At 35.2% G+C, this 26218-nt stretch overlaps 1 protein-coding gene and 1 long non-coding RNA gene across 8 annotated transcripts in view; both read left to right on the top strand.

Moving 5' to 3' along the window:
* The window catches only part of LOC108036172 (transcription-associated protein 1), a 223684-nt gene that overhangs the window by 82280 nt on the left and 115186 nt on the right, over positions 1–26218 (top strand). The gene's annotated exons all lie outside the window — the stretch shown is intronic.
* Positions 825–26218, top strand: LOC127011704 (uncharacterized). Of its 4 annotated transcripts, none has more exons than XR_007764964.1 (3): positions 841–5949; positions 12889–20446; positions 24281–24619. It is a non-coding gene; the product is annotated as an uncharacterized LOC127011704 (long non-coding RNA). The 4 variants fall into 4 exon arrangements; XR_007764966.1 differs by lacking the exon at positions 24281–24619 and adding an exon at positions 20650–20783 and having other exon boundaries at positions 842–5949; positions 12889–16820; XR_007764965.1 differs by lacking the exon at positions 24281–24619 and adding an exon at positions 25792–26218 and having other exon boundaries at positions 845–5949; positions 12889–18121.

The following is a 26218-nucleotide window of genomic DNA, read 5'->3' as shown; positions in this document are numbered from 1 at the left end:
CAGAGCTTAATAATAAAACTATGAGAATTATAATTATAGTTGGTTCCAACATCCATCAATTGTGTATCGTCTCAAATTTGTAGTCGACGATCACGAGAGGTGCTCTGGTGAGAGAGCGGTACTAATATTCTACAGGTAGATCATTGCTTAAATAAGCAAATGAATAAACATGCTGGGATTAGCATGTCAACCAACTGACAATTTAATTGCCAACTTGCTAGTCTCCAGTGAGCTCTGAGCTGCAGTCATACACACATAACGTCGAACGTCCTGCACACGTCGTATCAGATTAATGTATTTTTGAGAACGTACCATGCGTTTTAGAACCGATTTCTTTGACCTAGAGTACAGAAGCTTTTATTCCAGAAACATGGACTTCACTCGATCTAGCTGTATCCATACGCACAGTTGGTTCGCTTACCCCTGTGTCAACAGGAACTGCTGCTACCAAGGTCGGATTTGGGTTGGATTCCATAGTCGTGATAACGGCGGTTAAGCTGGCTTTCTTGCGTTTAGGCGACTCAGTTAATAATCTTTGACTCTGCTGGTAAATCCTGCACATTTGACGTGCATCATCGAACCGCAGAGCCAGCTAAAAATAAAGGGGTCTTTCGTTGAAAACGCAAGTGTACAGTTTTTCTTGGAACAGACATAGGTCATTATAAGAAAACAAAAATAAAAATTAAATGATGAATCTAGCGATTCGCTTGATTTAAATGTATGTTTCAATGTTTTTGTTTTTAACTTAAAATATATATAAGGCAATTGGCTTTGGGTTATGCAAAAAGTTACTTTAGCTTAAATTTTTTCACACATTAATATTAAACCTCTAGTTTTTTCGAAGTGTGATATTGGTCACTACGCCTCTGATCGGATACTGGGGTCACAAACATCACGGTATGTCGGATGTCATCATTATTGTTGATCCTCTCCACTTTCTTTGATTAAATTGGCGTCGGTGATCCGAACTTAGGGGCTGTTTAATAGGGGGGCTAGAACATGTCTAAGCATTACATAATGGTTTTATTAATTTCTTATTTTTTAACCATTTTTGGTTTAGTTTTGGCCTTAATAGGAATCATTATGCTTCGTAATCTTACATATTCGGATGAACAAATGGGTCAGAAATCGGGTTTTATGTGTTTTGTGATGCGATGTCTACCTAATTTTTAAAGAAATTTGTCGAAAACCCAACTAATCAAACTGTTTCACGCGAACGTTCTGCATCTCTTCTACATTTCTTTTCAACCTGGAAAATGTATCCGTATATTAATACGAAATTTTAAGTCTGAAGATCAGAATGTATATTTTAGTCAAATCTCAACTTTTTCTTAAAATAAAGTGAAGCGGGTCTTTTATTTTTTTCGAGGGAAATCTATGAATATCTGCTGCTTTCGAGTACTGAAGAACTTTAGTAATTATTATTGTTTTCCAATGCAAATTTATGATACTATATAAGATGTCGGCCTTAGAGCGGGGAAACGATTAAGCAGCAATGCCTCTTAAAAGGAGTTCATTTCATGCACGCATTCATTACCTGATACATTATTTAATTCAAAAAATGGCATTAATAAAGGAGAGCACCATTTTTTATTCCTGACTTGTGTGCTACCGCCTCAGAGCTTAATAATAAAACTATGAGAATTATAATTATAGTTGGTTCCAACATCCATCAATTGTGTATCGTCTCAAATTTGTAGTCGACGATCACGAGAGGTGCTCTGGTGAGAGAGCGGTACTAATATTCTACAGGTAGATCATTGCTTAAATAAGCAAATGAATAAACATGCTTGGATTAGCATGTCAACCAACTGACAATTTAATTGCCAACTTGCTAGTCTCCAGTGAGCTCTGAGCTGCAGTCATACACACATAACGTCAAACGTCCTGCACACGTCGTATCAGATTAATGTATTTTTGAGAACGTACCATGCGTTTTAGAACTGATTTCTTTGACCTAGACAGTACAGAAGCTTTTATTCCAGAAATATGGACTTCACTCGATCTAGCTGTATCCATACGCACAGTTGGTTCGCTTACCCCTGTGTCAACAGGAACTGCTGCTACCAAGGTCGGATTTGGGTTGGATTCCATAGTCGTGATAACGGCGGTTAAGCTGGCTTTCTTGCGTTTAGGCGACTCAGTTAATAATCTTTGACTCTGCTGGTAAATCCTGCACATTTGACGTGCATCATCGAACCGCAAAGCCAGCTAAAAATAAAGGGTTCTTTCGTTGAAAACGGAAGTGTACAGCTTTTCTTGGAACAGACATAGGTCATTATAAGAAAACAAAAATAAAAATTAAATGAAATAAAAGTATCAATAATACCGCAAAGTAAATTTGGGAATAGGATGAAATTCAAAAAACACAAAGGCACAAAACACAAAAAAAAAAAAAAAAAAAAATAATTGAACACGAGAGAAAAAATATTGTATCGACTGAGCGTGGCTTGTGCGACACTACCAACATTAAGCACGAAAAAATACAATGAAAATCAAGCAAGAGAGAGAAAGAAAGAGAGAGAGTTACAGAAGTGGCACCCAGAAAAGAGGGTAAATTACAGTATAAAATAGAGCGTTAGAAATTGAGAAGGAGTGAAAGAGTTCTAGCATGTTTAGAGAGCGTAAGTTACACTAACAAAGCTAAGAGATTAAATAAATCTAATAGAAATGTTAAAATAACTATAAAAACATACCCGTTTACTGGGAAATCTATTTACAATTTCTAACACACAAGGCTAAGCTTTGTAAATAAATACACACAAAACACTCGCACACAAAAAACTCGGAGCACAAAAGTAAACACAGCTGTTCACAAACGACGCTAAATCGAAATATGTCACTTAAACACAAAAAAATATCTATAGGAACAATATCTTCCTAAAGTCCCAGTATACAAAAATGTTCTGATTTAAAAACATAAAAAAAATTTAATAATAACAATAAAACAAATAGTCAAAAAAGTACAGCAAAAATTAAATACAATCAGAAAATAAATTAAGTTAAATCCAGCGTCAGAGTGGACTCCAACATGGAACTCAAATCCATTATCGCTGGACCATCAACATACTCTTTTAATTCGATTTCTTTTCGTCAACATAATTCAAGAATCGACAATTGAGACAAAAATTGAATATTGACTGTTTTACAGCGCGGAGTGTTTGTTGGCTTGTTGGCAACTGGGCTTCCGACCCTAGTTCTACACAATTCCTGCTTGACTATTAGGGCAACCGTTCGCCGTGGCTAAATGTATATATTATAGCCTCGGTATTCTTTTTTTCATATTATCTTCTCCTCTTAGAATTATTATTTTTCGAATATTTAAAATATTTGTATTAAAATGTAAAAAATAGGATGGCTATATCGTACAGCTGATATAGGAGCGATAAGATAATTATTGATTAACTAATAGGGAAATAATTAATCTTGGATATTTTAGATAATTTCACTTTATTCCCGGCAAGGTTAGTAAGAAAAGTTTGGTTGGGCATTTCATCTATTAATAAAGAGATATAGATGGTTTCAACGAAAGCGTGTTGTTTTGGATATACCTTTTTCCAAATGCAAGACTTCGAGAAAAGTTTTAATTCTTACCCCAGTATTGGCATAACAATTTATTGACCTACGAAATACAAATGTTTTAAGACTTTCCCGGCCCCGTTATAAGCAGCTTGACCTACTATTACCACATTTTTGGTCATTGAGTTCTCGTTAACTGGTCCAATCACAATCTCTGGCACCATGAAAATTATATGAATACGCAAGAGAGGCCTCCGATGTTTAGGCATAATTTTTGCCGGCATAAGCTACGTCGTTTTAGGGTCGTGGGATCTTATAAAGCTTTTCCAACATACCGAGAATAAATATATAAAGAGCCTGGAAAATAATATTAGTGCGTGAAATTCATTAGTCGTCAGTCCAGACTGCTTCACAAGCTTAGCTGTCTCTTGCACGCAATACGATCGGACTGTGTCTGTGTCTGTTTCCATCCCTTCACACATTCGTGTGCCAATGGTTCGTCACGTGCCACGCAATACGATCCTCGATTTAAAGGTTGTCCGTCAAGAGTTAAGTCATTGTTCTTGACGTTCTCTACTTCTCGCGTCAGCAAATTCTCTTCCACATTATAGGCTTATAAAGTAGTATAATGGCATGCGCCGATTAAAGTGCAGACATCAGCAAAACGCTGACTATTCACGACTACAAATGTCGCTCAGAGGTCTCCTGTAATTGCACGGGCAACAACAAAACTGATACTTGCCGCTGAAAAGTGTATAGCATTCTTTAAAACTGTAATAGACTGCAAAAAAATTTATATATGAATGTTTTAAATAAGGAACCATGTTCCGACAAACTTACTTCCTTTTTATGTCTTCGACGATAAGATCTCGACGTTCTGAATCCTGAGCTTTGAAAAATATTGTATTGGATTTACTTGTATAAAATATTGATGTTCTTAAGTATTCCAATTCGCTTGAACAAAAAATATATAATATATGTAATATAATATATATCATGATGCCTATTTTGTCTAGCGATTCGCTTGATTTAAATGTATGTTTCAATGTTTTTGTTTTTAACTTAAAATATATTATATACGGCAATTGGCTTTGGGTTATGCAAAAAGTTACTTTAGCTTACATTTTTTCACACATTAATATTAAACCTCTAGTTTTTTCGAAGTATGCTATTGGTCACTACGCCTCTGATCGGATACTGGGGTCACAAACATCACGGTATGTCGGATGTCATCATTATTGTTGATCCTCTCCACTTTCTTTGATTAAATTGGCGTCGGTGATCCGAACTTAGGGGCTGTTTAATAGGGGGGCTAGAACATGTCTAAGCATTACATAATGGTTTTATTAATTTCTTATTTTTTAACCATTTTTGGTTTAGTTTTGGCCTTAATAGGAATCATTATGCTTCGTAATCTTACATATTCGGATGAACAAATGGGTCAGAAATCGGGTTTTATGTGTTTTGTGATGCGATGTCTACCTAATTTTTAAAGAAATTTGTCGAAAACCCAACTAATCAAACTGTTTCACGCGAACGTTCTGCATCTCTTCTACATTTCTTTTCAACCTGGAAAATGTATCCGTATATTAATACGAAATTTTAAGTCTGAAGATCAGAATGTATATTTTAGTCAAATCTCATATCTCTTTCTTAAAATAAAGTGAAGCGTTACTATTATTTTTTTCGAGGGAAATCTATGAATATCTGCTGCTTTCGAGTACTGAAGAACTTTAGTAATAATTATTGTTTTCCAATGCAAATGTATGATACTATATAAGATGTCGGCCTTAGAGCGGGGAAACGATTAAGCAGCAATGCCTCTTAAAAGGAGTTCATTTCATGCACGCATTCATTACCTGATACATTATTTAATTCAAAAAATGGCATTAATAAAGGAGAGCACCATTTTTTATTCCTGACTTGTGTGCTACCGCCTCAGAGCTTAATAATAAAACTATGAGAATTATAATTATAGTTGGTTCCAACATCCATCAATTGTGTATCGTCTCAAATTTGTAGTCGACGATCACGAGAGGTGCTCTGGTGAGAGAGCGGTACTAATATTCTACAGGTAGATCATTGCTTAAATAAGCAAATGAATAAACATGCTTGGATTAGCATGTCAACCAACTGACAATTTAATTGCCAACTTGCGAGTCTCCAGTGAGCTCTGAGCTGCAGTCATACACACATAACGTCAAACGTCCTGCACACGTCGTATCAGATTAATGTATTTTTGAGAACGTACCATGCGTTTTAGAACCGATTTCTTTGACCTAGAGTACAGAAGCTTTTATTCCAGAAACATGGACTTCACTCGATCTAGCTGTATCCATACGCACAGTTGGTTCGCTTACCCCTGTGTCAACAGGAACTGCTGCTACCAAGGTCGGATTTGGGTTGGATTCCATAGTCGTGATAACGGCGGTTAAGCTGGCTTTCTTGCGTTTAGGCGACTCATTTAATAATCTTTGACTCTGCTGGTAAATCCTGCACATTTGACGTGCATCATCGAACCGCAGAGCCAGCAAAAAATAAAGGGGTCTTTCGTTGAAAACGCAAGTGTACAGTTTTTCTTGGAACAGACATAGGTCATTATAAGAAAACAAAAATAAAAATTAAATGAAATAAAAGTATCAATAATACCGCAAAGTAAATTTGGGAATAGGATGAAATTCAAAAAACACAAAGGCACAAAACACAAAAAAAAAAAAAAATAATAATTGAACACGAGAGAAAAAATATTCTATCGACTGAGCGTGGCTTGTGCGACACTACCAACATTAAGCACGAAAAAATACAATGAAAATCAAGCAAGAGAGAGAAAGAAAGAGAGAGAGTTACAGAAGTGGCACCCAGAAAAGAGGGTAAATTACAGTATAAAATAGAGCGTTAGAAATTGAGAAGGAGTGAAAGAGTTCTAGCATGTTTAGAGAGCGTAAGTTACACTAACAAAGCTAAGAGATTAAATAAATCTAATAGAAATGTTAAAATAACTATAAAGACATACCCGTTTACTGGGAGATCTATTTACAATTTCTAACACACAAGGCTAAGCTTTGTAAATAAATACACACAAAACACTCGCACACAAAAAACTCGGAGCACAAAAGTAAACACAGCTGTTCACAAACGACGCTAAATCGAAATATGTCACTTAAACACAAAAAAATATCTATAGGAACAATATCTTCCTAAAGTCCCAGTATACAAAAATGTTCTGATTTAAAAACATAACAAAAATTTAATAATAACAATAAAACAAATAGTCAAAAAAGTACAGCAAAAATTAAATACAACCAGAAAATAAATTAAGTTAAATCCAGCGTCAGAGTGGACTCCAACATGGAACTCAAATCCATTATCGCTGGACCATCAACATACTCTTTTAATTCGATTTCTTTTCGTCAACATAATTCAAGAATCGACAATTGAGACAAAAATTGAATATTGACTGTTTTGCAGCGCGGAGTGTTTGTTGGCTTGTTGGCAACTGGGCTTCCGACCCTACTTCTACACAATTCCTGCTTGACTATTAGGGCAACCGTTCGCCGTGGCTAAATGTATATATTATAGCCTCGGTATTCTTTTTTTCATATTATCTTCTCCTCTTAGAATTATTATTTTTCGAATATTTAAAATATTTGTATTAAAATGTAAAAAATAGGATGGCTATATCGTACAGCTGATATAGGAGCGATAAGATAATTATTGATTAACTAATAGGGAAATAATTAATCTTGGATATTTTAGATAATTTCACTTTATTCCCGGCAAGGTTAGTAAGAAAAGTTTGGTTGGGCATTTCATCTATTAATAAAGAGATATAGATGGTTTCAACGAAAGCGTGTTTTTTTGGATATACCTTTTTCCAAATGCAAGACTTCGAGAAAAGTTTTAATTCTTACCCCACTATTGGCATAACAATTGATTGACCTACGAAATACAAATGTTTTAAGACTTTCCCGGCCCCGTTATAAGCAGCTTGACCTACTATTACCACATTTTTGGTCATTGAGTTCTCGATAACTGGTCCAATCACAATCTCTGGCACCATGAAAATTATATGAATACGCAAGAGAGGCCTCCGATGTTTAGGCATAATTTTTGCCGGCATAAGCTACGTCGTTTTAGGTTCGTGGGATCTTATAAAGCTTTTCCAACATACTGAGAATAAATATATAAAGAGCCTGGAAAATAATATTAGTGCGTGAAATTCATTAGTCGTCAGTCCAGACTGCTTCACAAGCTTAGCTGTCTCTTGCACGCAATACGATCGGACTGTGTCTGTGTCTGTTTCCATCCCTTCACACATTCGTGTGCCAATGGTTCGTCACGTGCCACGCAATACGATCCTCGATTTAAAGGTTGTCCGTCATTCACGACTACAAATGTCGCTCAGAGGTCTCCTGTAATTGCACGGGCAACAACAAAACTGATACTTGCCGCTGAAAAGTGTATAGCATTCTTTAAAACTGTAATAGACTGCAAAAAAATTTATATATGAATGTTTTAAATAAGGAACCATGTTTCGACAAACTTACTTCCTTTTTATGTCTTCGACGATAAGATCTCGACGTTCTGGATCCTGAGCTTTGAAAAATATTGTATTGGATTTACTTGTATAAAATAATGATGTTCTTAAGTATTCCAATTCGCTTGAACAAAAAATATATAATATATGTAATATAATATATATCATGATGCGTAATTTGTCTAGCGATTCGCTTGATTTAAATGTATGTTTCAATGTTTTTGTTTTTAACTTAAAATATATATAAGGCAATTGGCTTTGGGTTATGCAAAAAGTTACTTTAGCTTAAATTTTTTCACACATTAATATTAAACCTCTAGTTTTTTCGAAGTATGATATTGGTCACTACGCCTCTGATCGGATACTGGGGTCACAAACATCACGGTATGTCGGATGTCATCATTATTGTTGATCCTCTCCACTTTCTTTGATTAAATTGGCGTCGGTGATCCGAACTTAGGGGCTGTTTAATAGGGGGGCTAGAACATGTCTAAGCATTACATAATGGTTTTATTAATTTCTTATTTTTTAACCATTTTTGGTTTAGTTTTGGCCTTAATAGGAATCATTATGCTTCGTAATCTTACATATTCGGATGAACAAATGGGTCAGAAATCGGGTTTTATGTGTTTTGTGATGCGATGTCTACCTAATTTTTAAAGAAATTTGTCGAAAACCCAACTAATCAAACTGTTTCACGCGAACGTTCTGCATCTCTTCTACATTTCTTTTCAACCTGGAAAATGTATCCGTATATTAATACGAAATTTTAAGTCTGAAGATCAGAATGTATATTTTAGTCAAATCTCATCTTTTTCTTAAAATAAAGTGAAGCGGGTCTTTTATTTTTTTCGAGGGAAATCTATGAATATCTGCTGCTTTCGAGTACTGAAGAACTTTAGTAATTATTATTGTTTTCCAATGCAAATTTATGATACTATATAAGATGTCGGCCTTAGAGCGGGGAAACGATTAAGCAGCAATGCCTCTTAAAAGGAGTTCATTTCATGCACGCATTCATTACCTGATACATTATTTAATTCAAAAAATGGCATTAATAAAGGAGAGCACCATTTTTTATTCCTGACTTGTGTGCTACCGCCTCAGAGCTTAATAATAAAACTATGAGAATTATAATTATAGTTGGTTCCAACATCCATCAATTGTGTATCGTCTCAAATTTGTAGTCGACGATCACGAGAGGTGCTCTGGTGAGAGAGCGGTACTAATATTCTACAGGTAGATCATTGCTTAAATAAGCAAATGAATAAACATGCTTGGATTAGCATGTCAACCAACTGACAATTTAATTGCCAACTTGCTAGTCTCCAGTGAGCTCTGAGCTGCAGTCATACACACATAACGTCAAACGTCCTGCACACGTCGTATCAGATTAATGTATTTTTGAGAACGTACCATGCGTTTTAGAACCGATTTCTTTGACCTAGAGTACAGAAGCTTTTATTCCAGAAACATGGACTTCACTCGATCTAGCTGTATCCATACGCACAGTTGGTTCGCTTACCCCTGTGTCAACAGGAACTGCTGCTACCAAGGTCGGATTTGGGTTGGATTCCATAGTCGTGATAACGGCGGTTAAGCTGGCTTTCTTGCGTTTAGGCGACTCAGTTAATAATCTTTGACTCTGCTGGTAAATCCTGCACATTTGACGTGCATCATCGAACCGCAGAGCCAGCTAAAAATAAAGGGGTCTTTCGTTGAAAACGCAAGTGTACAGTTTTTCTTGGAACAGACATAGGTCATTATAAGAAAACAAAAATAAAAATTAAATGATGAATCTAGCGATTCGCTTGATTTAAATGTATGTTTCAATGTTTTTGTTTTTAACTTAAAATATATTATATACGGCAATTGGCTTTGGGTTATGCAAAAAGTTACTTTAGCTTACATTTTTTCACACATTAATATTAAACCTCTAGTTTTTCCGAAGTATGCTATTGGTCACTACGCCTCTGATCGGATACTGGGGTCACAAACATCACGGTATGTCGGATGTCATCATTATTGTTGATCCTCTCCACTTTCTTTGATTAAATTGGCGTCGGTGATCCGAACTTAGGGGCTGTTTAATAGGGGGGCTAGAACATGTCTAAGCATTACATAATGGTTTTATTAATTTCTTATTTTTTAACCATTTTTGGTTTAGTTTTGGCCTTAATAGGAATCATTATGCTTCGTAATCTTACATATTCGGATGAACAAATGGGTCAGAAATCGGGTTTTATGTGTTTTGTGATGCGATGTCTACCTAATTTTTAAAGAAATTTGTCGAAAACCCAACTAATCAAACTGTTTCACGCGAACGTTCTGCATCTCTTCTACATTTCTTTTCAACCTGGAAAATGTATCCGTATATTAATACGAAATTTTAAGTCTGAAGATCAGAATGTATATTTTAGTCAAAGCTCATCTTTTTCTTAAAATAAAGTGAAGCGGGTCTTTTATTTTTTTCGAGGGAAATCTATGAATATCTGCTGCTTTCGAGTACTGAAGAACTTTAGTAATTATTATTGTTTTCCAATGCAAATTTATGATACTATATAAGATGTCGGCCTTAGAGCGGGGAAACGATTAAGCAGCAATGCCTCTTAAAAGGAGTTCATTTCATGCACGCATTCATTACCTGATACATTATTTAATTCAAAAAATGGCATTAATAAAGGAGAGCACCATTTTTTATTCCTGACTTGTGTGCTACCGCCTCAGAGCTTAATAATAAAACTATGAGAATTATAATTATAGTTGGTTCCAACATCCATCAATTGTGTATCGTCTCAAATTTGTAGTCGACGATCACGAGAGGTGCTCTGGTGAGAGAGCGGTACTAATATTCTACAGGTAGATCATTGCTTAAATAAGCAAATGAATAAACATGCTTGGATTAGCATGTCAACCAACTGACAATTTAATTGCCAACTTGCTAGTCTCCAGTGAGCTCTGAGCTGCAGTCATACACACATAACGTCAAACGTCCTGCACACGTCGTATCAGATTAATGTATTTTTGAGAACGTACCATGCGTTTTAGAACCGATTTCTTTGACCTAGAGTACAGAAGCTTTTATTCCAGAAACATGGACTTCACTCGATCTAGCTGTATCCATACGCACAGTTGGTTCGCTTACCCCTGTGTCAACAGGAACTGCTGCTACCAAGGTCGGATTTGGGTTGGATTCCATAGTCGTGATAACGGCGGTTAAGCTGGCTTTCTTGCGTTTAGGCGACTCAGTTAATAATCTTTGACTCTGCTGGTAAATCCTGCACATTTGACGTGCATCATCGAACCGCAGAGCCAGCTAAAAATAAAGGGGTCTTTCGTTGAAAACGCAAGTGTACAGTTTTTCTTGGAACAGACATAGGTCATTATAAGAAAACAAAAATAAAAATTAAATGATGAATCTAGCGATTCGCTTGATTTAAATGTATGTTTCAATGTTTTTGTTTTTAACTTAAAATATATATAAGGCAATTGGCTTTGGGTTATGCAAAAAGTTACTTTAGCTTAAATTTTTTTACACATTAATATTAAACCTCTAGTTTTTTCGAAGTATGATATTGGTCACTACGCCTCTGATCGGATACTGGGGTCACAAACATCACGGTATGTCGGATGTCATCATTATTGTTGATCCTCTCCACTTTCTTTGATTAAATTGGCGTCGGTGATCCGAACTTAGGGGCTGTTTAATAGGGGGGCTAGAACATGTCTAAGCATTACATAATGGTTTTATTAATTTCTTATTTTTTAACCATTTTTGGTTTAGTTTTGGCCTTAATAGGAATCATTATGCTTCGTAATCTTACATATTCGGATGAACAAATGGGTCAGAAATCGGGTTTTATGTGTTTTGTGATGCGATGTCTACCTAATTTTTAAAGAAATTTGTCGAAAACCCAACTAATCAAACTGTTTCACGCGAACGTTCTGCATCTCTTCTACATTTCTTTTCAACCTGGAAAATGTATCCGTATATTAATACGAAATTTTAAGTCTGAAGATCAGAATGTATATTTTAGTCAAATCTCATCTTTTTCTTAAAATAAAGTGAAGCGGGTCTTTTATTTTTTTCGAGGGAAATCTATGAATATCTGCTGCTTTCGAGTACTGAAGAACTTTAGTAATTATTATTGTTTTCCAATGCAAATTTATGATACTATATAAGATGTCGGCCTTAGAGCGGGGAAACGATTAAGCAGCAATGCCTCTTAAAAGGAGTTCATTTCATGCACGCATTCATTACCTGATACATTATTTAATTCAAAAAATGGCATTAATAAAGGAGAGCACCATTTTTTATTCCTGACTTGTGTGCTACCGCCTCAGAGCTTAATAATAAAACTATGAGAATTATAATTATAGTTGGTTCCAACATCCATCAATTGTGTATCGTCTCAAATTTGTAGTCGACGATCACGAGAGGTGCTCTGGTGAGAGAGCGGTACTAATATTCTACAGGTAGATCATTGCTTAAATAAGCAAATGAATAAACATGCTTGGATTAGCATGTCAACCAACTGACAATTTAATTGCCAACTTGCTAGTCTCCAGTGAGCTCTGAGCTGCAGTCATACACACATAACGTCAAACGTCCTGCACACGTCGTATCAGATTAATGTATTTTTGAGAACGTACCATGCGTTTTAGAACCGATTTCTTTGACCTAGAGTACAGAAGCTTTTATTCCAGAAACATGGACTTCACTCGATCTAGCTGTATCCATACGCACAGTTGGTTCGCTTACCCCTGTGTCAACAGGAACTGCTGCTACCAAGGTCGGATTTGGGTTGGATTCCATAGTCGTGATAACGGAGGTTAAGCTGGCTTTCTTGCGTTTAGGCGACTCAGTTAATAATCTTTGACTCTGCTGGTAAATCCTGCACATTTGACGTGCATCATCGAACCGCAGAGCCAGCTAAAAATAAAGGGGTCTTTCGTTGAAAACGCAAGTGTACAGTTTTTTGTCTTGGAACAGACATAGGTCATTATAAGAAAACAAAAATAAAAATTAAATGAAATAAAAGTATCAATAATACCGCAAAGTAAATTTGGGAATAGGATGAAATTCAAAAAACACAAAAGCACAAAACACAAAAAAAAAAAAAAAAAAAATTAATTGAACACGAGAGAAAAAATATTCTATCGACTGAGCGTGGCTTGTGCGACACTACCAACATTAAGCACGAAAAAATACAATGAAAATCAAGCAAGAGAAAGAAAGAAAGAGAGAGAGTTACAGAAGTGGCACCCAGAAAAGAGGGTAAATTACAGTATAAAATAGAGCGTTAGAAATTGAGAAGGAGTGAAAGAGTTCTAGCATGTTTAGAGAGCGTAAGTTACACTAACAAAGCTAAGAGATTAAATAAATCTAATAGAAATGTTAAAATAACTATAAAGACATACCCGTTTACTGGGAGATCTATTTACAATTTCTAACACACAAGGCTAAGCTTTGTAAATAAATACACACAAAACACTCGCACACAAAAAACTCGGAGCACAAAAGTAAACACAGCTGTTCACAAACGACGCTAAATCGAAATATGTCACTTAAACACAAAAAAATATCTATAGGAACAATATCTTCCTAAAGTCCCAGTATACAAAAATGTTCTGATTTAAAAACATAAAAAAAATTTAATAATAACAATAAAACAAATAGTCAAAAAAGTACAGCAAAAATTAAATACAATCAAAAAATAAATTAAGTTAAATCCAGCGTCAGAGTGGACTCCAACATGGAACTCAAATCCATTATCGCTGGACCATCAACATACTCTTTTAATTCGATTTCTTTTCGTCAACATAATTCAAGAATCGACAATTGAGACAAAAATTGAATATTGACTGTTTTACAGCGCGGAGTGTTTGTTGGCTTGTTGGCAACTGGGCTTCCGACCCTAGTTCTACACAATTCCTGCTTGACTATTAGGGCAACCGTTCGCCGTGGCTAAATGTATATATTATAGCCTCGGTATTCTTTTTTTCATATTATCTTCTCCTCTTAGAATTATTATTTTTCGAATATTTAAAATATTTGTATTAAAATGTAAAAAATAGGATGGCTATATCGTACAGCTGATATAGGAGCGATAAGATAATTATTGATTAACTAATAGGGAAATAATTAATCTTGGATATTTTAGATAATTTCACTTTATTCCCGGCAAGGTTAGTAAGAAAAGTTTGGTTGGGCATTTCATCTATTAATAAAGAGATATAGATGGTTTCAACGAAAGCGTGTTGTTTTGGATATACCTTTTTCCAAATGCAAGACTTCGAGAAAAGTTTTAATTCTTACCCCAGTATTGGCATAACAATTTATTGACCTACGAAATACAAATGTTTTAAGACTTTCCCGGCCCCGTTATAAGCAGCTTGACCTACTATTACCACATTTTTGGTCATTGAGTTCTCGTTAACTGGTCCAATCACAATCTCTGGCACCATGAAAATTATATGAATACGCAAGAGAGGCCTCCGATGTTTAGGCATAATTTTTGCCGGCATAAGCTACGTCGTTTTAGGTTCGTGGGATCTTATAAAGCTTTTCCAACATACTGAGAATAAATATATAAAGAGCCTGGAAAATAATATTAGTGCGTGAAATTCATTAGTCGTCAGTCCAGACTGCTTCACAAGCTTAGCTGTCTCTTGCACGCAATACGATCGGACTGTGTCTGTGTCTGTTTCCATCCCTTCACACATTCGTGTGCCAATGGTTCGTCACGTGCCACGCAATACGATCCTCGATTTAAAGGTTGTCCGTCAAGAGTTAAGTCATTGTTCTTGACGTTCTCTACTTCTCGCGTCAGCAAATTCTCTTCCACATTATAGGCTTATAAAGTAGTATAATGGCATGCGCCGATTAAAGTGCACACATCAGCAAAACGCTGACTATTCACGACTACAAATGTCGCTCAGAGGTCTCCTGTAATTGCACGGGCAACAACAAAACTGATACTTGCCGCTGAAAAGTGTATAGCATTCTTTAAAACTGTAATAGACTGCAAAAAAATTTATATATGAATGTTTTAAATAAGGAACCATGTTTCGACAAACTTACTTCCTTTTTATGTCTTCGACGATAAGATCTCGACGTTCTGGATCCTGAGCTTTGAAAAATATTGTATTGGATTTACTTGTATAAAATAATGATGTTCTTAAGTATTCCAATTCGCTTGAACAAAAAATATATAATATATGTAATATAATATATATCATGATGCGTAATTTGTCTAGCGATTCGCTTGATTTAAATGTATGTTTCAATGTTTTTGTTTTTAACTTAAAATATATTATATAAGGCAATTGGCTTTGGGTTATGCAAAAAGTTACTTTAGCTTAAATTTTTTCACACATTAATATTAAACCTCTCGGATGTCATCATTATTGTTGATCCTCTCCACTTTCTTTGATTAAATTGGCGTCGGTGATCCGAACTTAGGGGCTGTTTAATAGGGGGGCTAAAACATGTCTAAGCATTACATAATGGTTTTATTAATTTCTTATTTTTTAACCATTTTTGGTTTAGTTTTGGCCTTAATAGGAATCATTATGCTTCGTAATCTTACATATTCGGATGAACAAATGGGTCAGAAATCGGGTTTTATGTGTTTTGTGATGCGATGTCTACCTAATTTTTAAAGAAATTTGTCGAAAACCCAACTAATCAAACTGTTTCACGCGAACGTTCTGCATCTCTTCTACATTTCTTTTCAACCTGGAAAATGTATCCGTATATTAATACGAAATTTTAAGTCTGAAGATCAGAATGTATATTTTAGTCAAATCTCATCTTTTTCTTAAAATAAAGTGAAGCGTTACTATTATTTTTTTCGAGGGAAATCTATGAATATCTGCTGCTTTCAAGTACTGAAGAACTTTAGTAATTATTATTGTTTTCCAATGCAAATGTATGATACTATATAAGATGTCGGCCTTAGAGCGGGGAAACGATTAAGCAGCAATGCCTCTTAAAAGGAGTTCATTTCATGCACGCATTCATTACCTGATACATTATTTAATTCAAAAAATGGCATTAATAAAGGAGAGCACCATTTTTTATTCCTGACTTGTGTGCTACCGCCTCAGAGCTTAATAATAAAACTATGAGAATTATAATTATAGTTGGTTCCAACATCCATCAATTATGTATCGTCTCAAATTTGTAGTCGACGATCACGAGAGGTGCTCTGGTGAGAGAGCGGTACTAATATTCTACAGGTAGATCATTGCTTAAATAAGCAAATGAATAAACATGCTTGGATTAGCATGTCAACCAACTGACAATTTAATTGCCAACTTGCGAGTCTCCAGTGAGCTCTGAGCTGCAGTCATACACACATAACGTCAAACGTCCTGCACACGTCGTATCAGATTAATGTATTTTTGAGAACGTACCATGCGTTTTAGAACCGATTTCTTTGACCTAGAGTACAGAAGCTTTTATTCCAGAAACATGGACTTCACTCGATCTAGCTGTATCCATACGCACAGTTGGTTCGCTTACCCCTGTGTCAACAGGAACTGCTGCTACCAAGGTCGGATTTGGGTTGGATTCCATAGTCGTGATAACGGCGGTTAAGCTGGCTTTCTTGCGTTTAGGCGACTCATTTAATAATCTTTGACTCTGCTGGTAAATCCTGCACATTTGACGTGCATCATCGAACCGCAGAGCCAGCAAAAAATAAAGGGGTCTTTCGTTGAAAACGCAAGTGTACAGTTTTTCTTGGAACAGACATAGGTCATTATACGAAAACAAAAATAAAAATTAAATGAAATAAAAGTATCAATAATACCGCAAAGTAAATTTGGGAATAGGATGAAATTCAAAAAACACAAAGGCACAAAACACAAAAAAAAAAAAAAAAATAATTGAACACGAGAGAAAAAATATTCTATCGACTGAGCGTGGCTTGTGCGACACTACCAACATTAAGCACGAAAAAATACAATGAAAATCAAGCAAGAGAGAGAAAGAAAGAGAGAGAGTTACAGAAGTGGCACCCAGAAAAGAGGGTAAATTACAGTATAAAATAGAGCGTTAGAAATTGAGAAGGAGTGAAAGAATTCTAGCATGTTTACAGAGCGTAAGTTACACTAACAAAGCTAAGAGATTAAATAAATCTAATAGAAATGTTAAAATAACTATAAAGACATACCCGTTTACTGGGAGATCTATTTACAATTTCTAACACACAAGGCTAAGCTTTGTAAATAAATACACACAAAACACTCGCACACAAAAAACTCGGAGCACAAAAGTAAACACAGCTGTTCACAAACGACGCTAAATCGAAATATGTCACTTAAACACAAAAAAATATCTATAGGAACAATATCTTCCTAAAGTCCCAGTATACAAAAATGTTCTGATTTAAAAACATAAAAAAATTTAATAATAACAATAAAACAAATAGTCAAAAAAGTACAGCAAAAATTAAATACAACCAGAAAATAAATTAAGTTAAATCCAGCGTCAGAGTGGACTCCAACATGGAACTCAAATCCATTATCGCTGGACCATCAACATACTCTTTTAATTCGATTTCTTTTCGTCAACATAATTCAAGAATCGACAATTGAGACAAAAATTGAATATTGACTGTTTTACAGCGCGGAGTGTTTGTTGGCTTGTTGGCAACTGGGCTTCCGACCCTACTTCTACACAATTCCTGCTTGACTATTAGGGCAACCGTTCGCCGTGGCTAAATGTATATATTATAGCCTCGGTATTCTTTTTTTCATATTATCTTCTCCTCTTAGAATTATTATTTTTCGAATATTTAAAATATTTGTATTAAAATGTAAAAAATAGGATGGCTATATCGTACAGCTGATATAGGAGCGATAAGATAATTATTGATTAACTAATAGGGAAATAATTAATCTTGGATATTTTAGATAATTTCACTTTATTCCCGGCAAGGTTAGTAAGAAAAGTTTGGTTGGGCATTTCATCTATTAATAAAGAGATATAGATGGTTTCAACGAAAGCGTGTTGTTTTGGATATACCTTTTTCCAAATGCAAGACTTCGAGAAAAGTTTTAATTCTTACCCCAGTATTGGCATAACAATTTATTGACCTACGAAATACAAATGTTTTAAGACTTTCCCGGCCCCGTTATAAGCAGCTTGACCTACTATTACCACATTTTTGGTCATTGAGTTCTCGTTAACTGGTCCAATCACAATCTCTGGCACCATGAAAATTATATGAATACGCAAGAGAGGCCTCCGATGTTTAGGCATAATTTTTGCCGGCATAAGCTACGTCGTTTTAGGTTCGTGGGATCTTATAAAGCTTTTCCAACATACTGAGAATAAATATATAAAGAGCCTGGAAAATAATATTAGTGCGTGAAATTCATTAGTCGTCAGTCCAGACTGCTTCACAAGCTTAGCTGTCTCTTGCACGCAATACGATCGGACTGTGTCTGTGTCTGTTTCCATCCCTTCACACATTCGTGTGCCAATGGTTCGTCACGTGCCACGCAATACGATCCTCGATTTAAAGGTTGTCCGTCAAGAGTTAAGTCATTGTTCTTGACGTTCTCTACTTCTCGCGTCAGCAAATTCTCTTCCACATTATAGGCTTATAAAGTAGTATAATGGCATGCGCCGATTAAAGTGCACACATCAGCAAAACGCTGACTATTCACGACTACAAATGTCGCTCAGAGGTCTCCTGTAATTGCACGGGCAACAACAAAACTGATACTTGCCGCTGAAAAGTGTATAGCATTCTTTAAAACTGTAATAGACTGCAAAAAAATTTATATATGATTGTTTTAAATAAGGAACCATGTTTCGACAAACTTACTTCCTTTTTATGTCTTCGACGATAAGATCTCGACGTTCTGGATCCTGAGCTTTGAAAAATATTGTATTGGATTTACTTGTATAAAATAATGATGTTCTTAAGTATTCCAATTCGCTTGAACAAAAAATATATAATATATGTAATATAATATATATCATGATGCGTAATTTGTCTAGCGATTCGCTTGATTTAAATGTATGTTTCAATGTTTTTGTTTTTAACTTAAAATATATATAAGGCAATTGGCTTTGGGTTATGCAAAAAGTTACTTTAGCTTAAATTTTTTCACACATTAATATTAAACCTCTAGTTTTTTCGAAGTATGATATTGGTCACTACGCCTCTGATCGGATACTGGGGTCACAAACATCACGGTATGTCGGATGTCATCATTATTGTTGATCCTCTCCACTTTCTTTGATTAAATTGGCGTCGGTGATCCGAACATAGGGGCTGTTTAATAGGGGGGCTAGAACATGTCTAAGCATTACATAATGGTTTTATTAATTTCTTATTTTTTAACCATTTTTGGTTTAGTTTTGGCCTTAATAGGAATCATTATGCTTCGTAATCTTACATATTCGGATGAACAAATGGGTCAGAAATCGGGTTTTATGTGTTTTGTGATGCGATGTCTACCTAATTTTTAAAGAAATTTGTCGAAAACCCAACTAATCAAACTGTTTCACGCGAACGTTCTGCATCTCTTCTACATTTCTTTTCAACCTGGAAAATGTATCCGTATATTAATACGAAATTTTAAGTCTGAAGATCAGAATGTATATTTTAGTCAAATCTCATCTTTTTCTTAAAATAAAGTGAAGCGTTACTATTATTTTTTTCGAGGGAAATCTATGAATATCTGCTGCTTTCGAGTACTGAAGAACTTTAGTAATTATTATTGTTTTCCAATGCAAATTTATGATACTATATAAGATGTCGGCCTTAGAGCGGGGAAACGATTAAGCAGCAATGCCTCTTAAAAGGAGTTCATTTCATGCACGCATTCATTACCTGATACATTATTTAATTCAAAAAATGGCATTAATAAAGGAGAGCACCATTTTTTATTCCTGACTTGTGTGCTACCGCCTCAGAGCTTAATAATAAAACTATGAGAATTATAATTATAGTTGGTTCCAATATCCATCAATTGTGTATCGTCTCAAATTTGTAGTCGACGATCACGAGAGGTGCTCTGGTGAGAGAGCGGTACTAATATTCTACAGGTAGATCATTGCTTAAATAAGCAAATGAATAAACATGCTTGGATTAGCATGTCAACCAACTGACAATTTAATTGCCAACTTGCTAGTCTCCAGTGAGCTCTGAGCTGCAGTCATACACACATAACGTCAAACGTCCTGCACACGTCGTATCAGATTAATGTATTTTTGAGAACGTACCATGCGTTTTAGAACCGATTTCTTTGACCTAGAGTACAGAAGCTTTTATTCCAGAAACATGGACTTCACTCGATCTAGCTGTATCCATACGCACAGTTGGTTCGCTTACCCCTGTGTCAACAGGAACTGCTGCTACCAAGGTCGGATTTGGGTTGGATTCCATAGTCGTGATAACGGCGGTTGAGCTGGCTTTCTTGCGTTTAGGCGACTCAGTTAATAATCTTTGACTCTGCTGGTAAATCCTGCACATTTGACGTGCATCATCGAACCGCAGAGCCAGCTAAAAATAAAGGGGTCTTTCGTTGAAAACGCAAGTGTACAGTTTTTCTTGGAACAGACATAGGTCATTATAAGAAAACAAAAATAAAAATTAAATGAAATAAAAGTATCAATAATATCGCAAAGTAAATTTGGGAATAGGATGAAATTCAAAAAACACAAAGGCACAAAACACAAAAAAAAAAAAAAAAAAATAATTGAACACGAGAGAAAAAATATTCTATCGACTGAGCGTGGCTTGTGCGACACTACCAACATTAAGCACGAAAAAATACAATGAAAATCAAGCAAGAGAGAGAAAGAAAGAGAGAGAGTTACAGAAGTGGCACCCAGAAAAGAGGGTAAATTACAGTATAAAATAGAGCGTTAGAAATTGAGAAGGAGTGAAAGAGTTCTAGCATGTTTAGAGAGCGTAAGTTACACTAACAAAGCTAAGAGATTAAATAAATCTAATAGAAATGTTAAAATAACTATAAAGACATACCCGTTTACTGGGAGATCTATTTACAATTTCTAACACACAAGGCTAAGCTTTGTAAATAAATACACACAAAACACTCGCACACAAAAAACTCGGAGCACAAAAGTAAACACAGCTGTTCACAAACGACGCTAAATCGAAATATGTCACTTAAACACAAAAAAATATCTATAGGAACAATATCTTCCTAAAGTCCCAGTATACAAAAATGTTCTGATTTAAAAACATAAAAAAAATTTAATAATAACAATAAAACAAATAGTCAAAAAAGTACAGCAAAAATTAAATACAACCAGAAAATAAATTAAGTTAAATCCAGCGTCAGAGTGGACTCCAACATGGAACTCAAATCCATTATCGCTGGACCATCAACATACTCTTTTAATTCGATTTCTTTTCGTCAACATAATTCAAGAATCGACAATTGAGACAAAAATTGAATATTGACTGTTTTGCAGCGCGGAGTGTTTGTTGGCTTGTTGGCAACTGGGCTTCCGACCCTACTTCTACACAATTCCTGCTTGACTATTAGGGCAACCGTTCGCCGTGGCTAAATGTATATATTATAGCCTCGGTATTCTTTTTTTCATATTATCTTCTCCTCTTAGAATTATTATTTTTCGAATATTTAAAATATTTGTATTAAAATGTAAAAAATAGGATGGCTATATCGTACAGCTGATATAGGAGCGATAAGATAATTATTGATTAACTAATAGGGAAATAATTAATCTTGGATATTTTAGATAATTTCACTTTATTCCCGGCAAGGTTAGTAAGAAAAGTTTGGTTGGGCATTTCATCTATTAATAAAGAGATATAGATGGTTTCAACGAAAGCGTGTTTTTTTGGATATACCTTTTTCCAAATGCAAGACTTCGAGAAAAGTTTTAATTCTTACCCCACTATTGGCATAACAATTGATTGACCTACGAAATACAAATGTTTTAAGACTTTCCCGGCCCCGTTATAAGCAGCTTGACCTACTATTACCACATTTTTGGTCATTGAGTTCTCGTTAACTGGTCCAATCACAATCTCTGGCACCATGAAAATTATATGAATACGCAAGAGAGGCCTCCGATGTTTAGGCATAATTTTTGCCGGCATAAGCTACGTCGTTTTAGGTTCGTGGGATCTTATAAAGCTTTTCCAACATACTGAGAATAAATATATAAAGAGCCTGGAAAATAATATTAGTGCGTGAAATTCATTAGTCGTCAGTCCAGACTGCTTCACAAGCTTAGCTGTCTCTTGCACGCAATACGATCGGACTGTGTCTGTGTCTGTTTCCATCCCTTCACACATTCGTGTGCCAATGGTTCGTCACGTGCCACGCAATACGATCCTCGATTTAAAGGTTGTCCGTCAAGAGTTAAGTCATTGTTCTTGACGTTCTCTACTTCTCGCGTCAGCAAATTCTCTTCCACATTATAGGCTTATAAAGTAGTATAATGGCATGCGCCGATTAAAGTGCACACATCAGCAAAACGCTGACTATTCACGACTACAAATGTCGCTCAGAGGTCTCCTGTAATTGCACGGGCAACAACAAAACTGATACTTGCCGCTGAAAAGTGTATAGCATTCTTTAAAACTGTAATAGACTGCAAAAAAATTTATATATGAATGTTTTAAATAAGGAACCATGTTTCGACAAACTTACTTCCTTTTTATGTCTTCGACGATAAGATCTCGACGTTCTGGATCCTGAGCTTTGAAAAATATTGTATTGGATTTACTTGTATAAAATAATGATGTTCTTAAGTATTCCAATTCGCTTGAACAAAAAATATATAATATATGTAATATAATATATATCATGATGCGTAATTTGTCTAGCGATTCGCTTGATTTAAATGTATGTTTCAATGTTTTTGTTTTTAACTTAAAATATATATAAGGCAATTGGCTTTGGGTTATGCAAAAAGTTACTTTAGCTTAAATTTTTTCACACATTAATATTAAACCTCTAGTTTTTTCGAAGTATGATATTGGTCACTACGCCTCTGATCGGATACTGGAGTCACAAACATCACGGTATGTCGGATGTCATCATTATTGTTGATCCTCTCCACTTTCTTTGATTAAATTGGCGTCGGTGATCCGAACTTAGGGGCTGTTTAATAGGGGGGCTAGAACATGTCTAAGCATTACATAATGGTTTTATTAATTTCTTATTTTTTAACCATTTTTGGTTTAGTTTTGGCCTTAATAGGAATCATTATGCTTCGTAATCTTACATATTCGGATGAACAAATGGGTCAGAAATCGGGTTTTATGTGTTTTGTGATGCGATGTCTACCTAATTTTTAAAGAAATTTGTCGAAAACCCAACTAATCAAACTGTTTCACGCGAACGTTCTGCATCTCTTCTACATTTCTTTTCAACCTGGAAAATGTATCCGTATATTAATACGAAATTTTAAGTCTGAAGATCAGAATGTATATTTTAGTCAAATCTCATCTTTTTCTTAAAATAAAGTGAAGCGGGTCTATTATTTTTTTCGAGGAAAATCTATGAATATCTGCTGCTTTCGAGTACTGAAGAACTTTAGTAATTATTATTGTTTTCCAATGCAAATGTATGATACTATATAAGATGTCGGCCTTAGAGCGGGGAAACGATTAAGCAGCAATGCCTCTTAAAAGGAGTTAATTTCATGCACGCATTCATTACCTGATACATTATTTAATTCAAAAAATGGCATTAATAAAGGAGAGCACCATTTTTTATTCCTGACTTGTGTGCTACCGCCTCAGAGCTTAATAATAAAACTATGAGAATTATAATTATAGTTGGTTCCAACATCCATCAATTGTGTATCGTCTCAAATTTGTAGTCGACGATCACGAGAGGTGCTCTGGTGAGAGAGCGGTACTAATATTCTACAGGTAGATCATTGCTTAAATAAGCAAATGAATAAACATGCTTGGATTAGCATGTCAACCAACTGACAATTTAATTGCCAACTTGCTAGTCTCCAGTGAGCTCTGAGCTGCAGTCATACACACATAACGTCAAACGTCCTGCACACGTCGTATCAGATTAATGTATTTTTGAGAACGTACCATGCGTTTTAGAACTGATTTCTTTGACCTAGACAGTACAGAAGCTTTTATTCCAGAAACATGGACTTCACTCGATCTAGCTGTATCCATACGCACAGTTGGTTCGCTTACCCCTGTGTCAACAGGAACTGCTGCTACCAAGGTCGGATTTGGGTTGGATTCCATAGTCGTGATAACGGCGGTTAAGCTGGCTTTCTTGCGTTTAGGCGACTCAGTTAATAATCTTTGACTCTGCTGGTAAATCCTGCACATTTGACGTGCATCATCGAACCGCAGAGCCAGCAAAAAATAAAGGGGTCTTTCGTTGAAAACGCAAGTGTACAGTTTTTCTTGGAACAGACATAGGTCATTATAAGAAAACAAAAATAAAAATTAAATGAAATAAAAGTATCAATAATACCGCAAAGTAAATTTGGGAATAGGATGAAATTCAAAAAACACAAAGGCACAAAACACAAAAAAAAAAAAAAAAAAAAAATAATTGAACACGAGAGAAAAAATATTGTATCGACTGAGCGTGGCTTGTGCGACACTACCAACATTAAGCACGAAAAAATACAATGAAAATCAAGCAAGAGAGAGAAAGAAAGAGAGAGAGTTACAGAAGTGGCACCCAGAAAAGAGGGTAAATTACAGTATAAAATAGAGCGTTAGAAATTGAGAAGGAGTGAAAGAGTTCTAGCATGTTTAGAGAGCGTAAGTTACACTAACAAAGCTAAGAGATTAAATAAATCTAATAGAAATGTTAAAATAACTATAAAAACATACCCGTTTACTGGGAAATCTATTTACAATTTCTAACACACAAGGCTAAGCTTTGTAAATAAATGCACATAAAACACTCGCACACAAAAAACTCGGAGCACAAAAGTAAACACAGCTGTTCACAAACGACGCTAAATCGAAATATGTCACTTAAACACAAAAAAATATCTATAGGAACAATATCTTCCTAAAGTCCCAGTATACAAAAATGTTCTGATTTAAAAACATAAAAAAAATTTAATAATAACAATAAAACAAATAGTCAAAAAAGTACAGCAAAAATTAAATACAACCAGAAAATAAATTAAGTTAAATCCAGCGTCAGAGTGGACTCCAACATGGAACTCAAATCCATTATCGCTGGACCATCAACATACTCTTTTAATTCGATTTCTTTTCGTCAACACAATTCAAGAATCGACAATTGAGACAAAAATTGAATATTGACTGTTTTACAGCGCGGAGTGTTTGTTGGCTTGTTGGCAACTGGGCTTCCGACCCTACTTCTACACAATTCCTGCTTGACTATTAGGGCAACCGTTCGCCGTGGCTAAATGTATATATTATAGCCTCGGTATTCTTTTTTTCATATTATCTTCTCCTCTTAGAATTATTATTTTTCGAATATTTAAAATATTTGTATTAAAATGTAAAAAATAGGATGGCTATATCGTACAGCTGATATAGGAGCGATAAGATAATTATTGATTAACTAATAGGGAAATAATTAATCTTGGATATTTTAGATAATTTCACTTTATTCCCGGCAAGGTTAGTAAGAAAAGTTTGGTTGGGCATTTCATCTATTAATAAAGAGATATAGATGGTTTCAACGAAAGCGTGTTGTTTTGGATATACCTTTTTCCAAATGCAAGACTTCGAGAAAAGTTTTAATTCTTACCCCAGTATTGGCATAACAATTTATTGACCTACGAAATACAAATGTTTTAAGACTTTCCCGGCCCCGTTATAAGCAGCTTGACCTACTATTACCACATTTTTGGTCATTGAGTTCTCGTTAACTGGTCCAATCACAATCTCTGGCACCATGAAAATTATATGAATACGCAAGAGAGGCCTCCGATGTTTAGGCATAATTTTTGCCGGCATAAGCTACGTCGCTTTAGGGTCGTGGGATCTTATAAAGCTTTTCCAACATACTGAGAATAAATATATAAAGAGCCTGGAAAATAATATTAGTGCGTAAAATTCATTAGTCGTCAGTCCAGACTGCTTCACAAGCTTAGCTGTCTCTTGCACGCAATACGATCGGACTGTGTCTGTGTCTGTTTCCATCTCTTCACACATTCGTGTG

This window comes from Drosophila biarmipes, unplaced genomic scaffold (assembly GCF_025231255.1).
Source record: "Drosophila biarmipes strain raj3 unplaced genomic scaffold, RU_DBia_V1.1 ptg000005l, whole genome shotgun sequence".
In the NCBI taxonomy this organism is placed as follows: Eukaryota; Metazoa; Arthropoda; class Insecta; order Diptera; family Drosophilidae; genus Drosophila; species Drosophila biarmipes.
The sequence above is the reverse complement of the archived record's forward strand: the minus strand, read 5'-3'. Positions and strand labels throughout refer to the sequence as shown.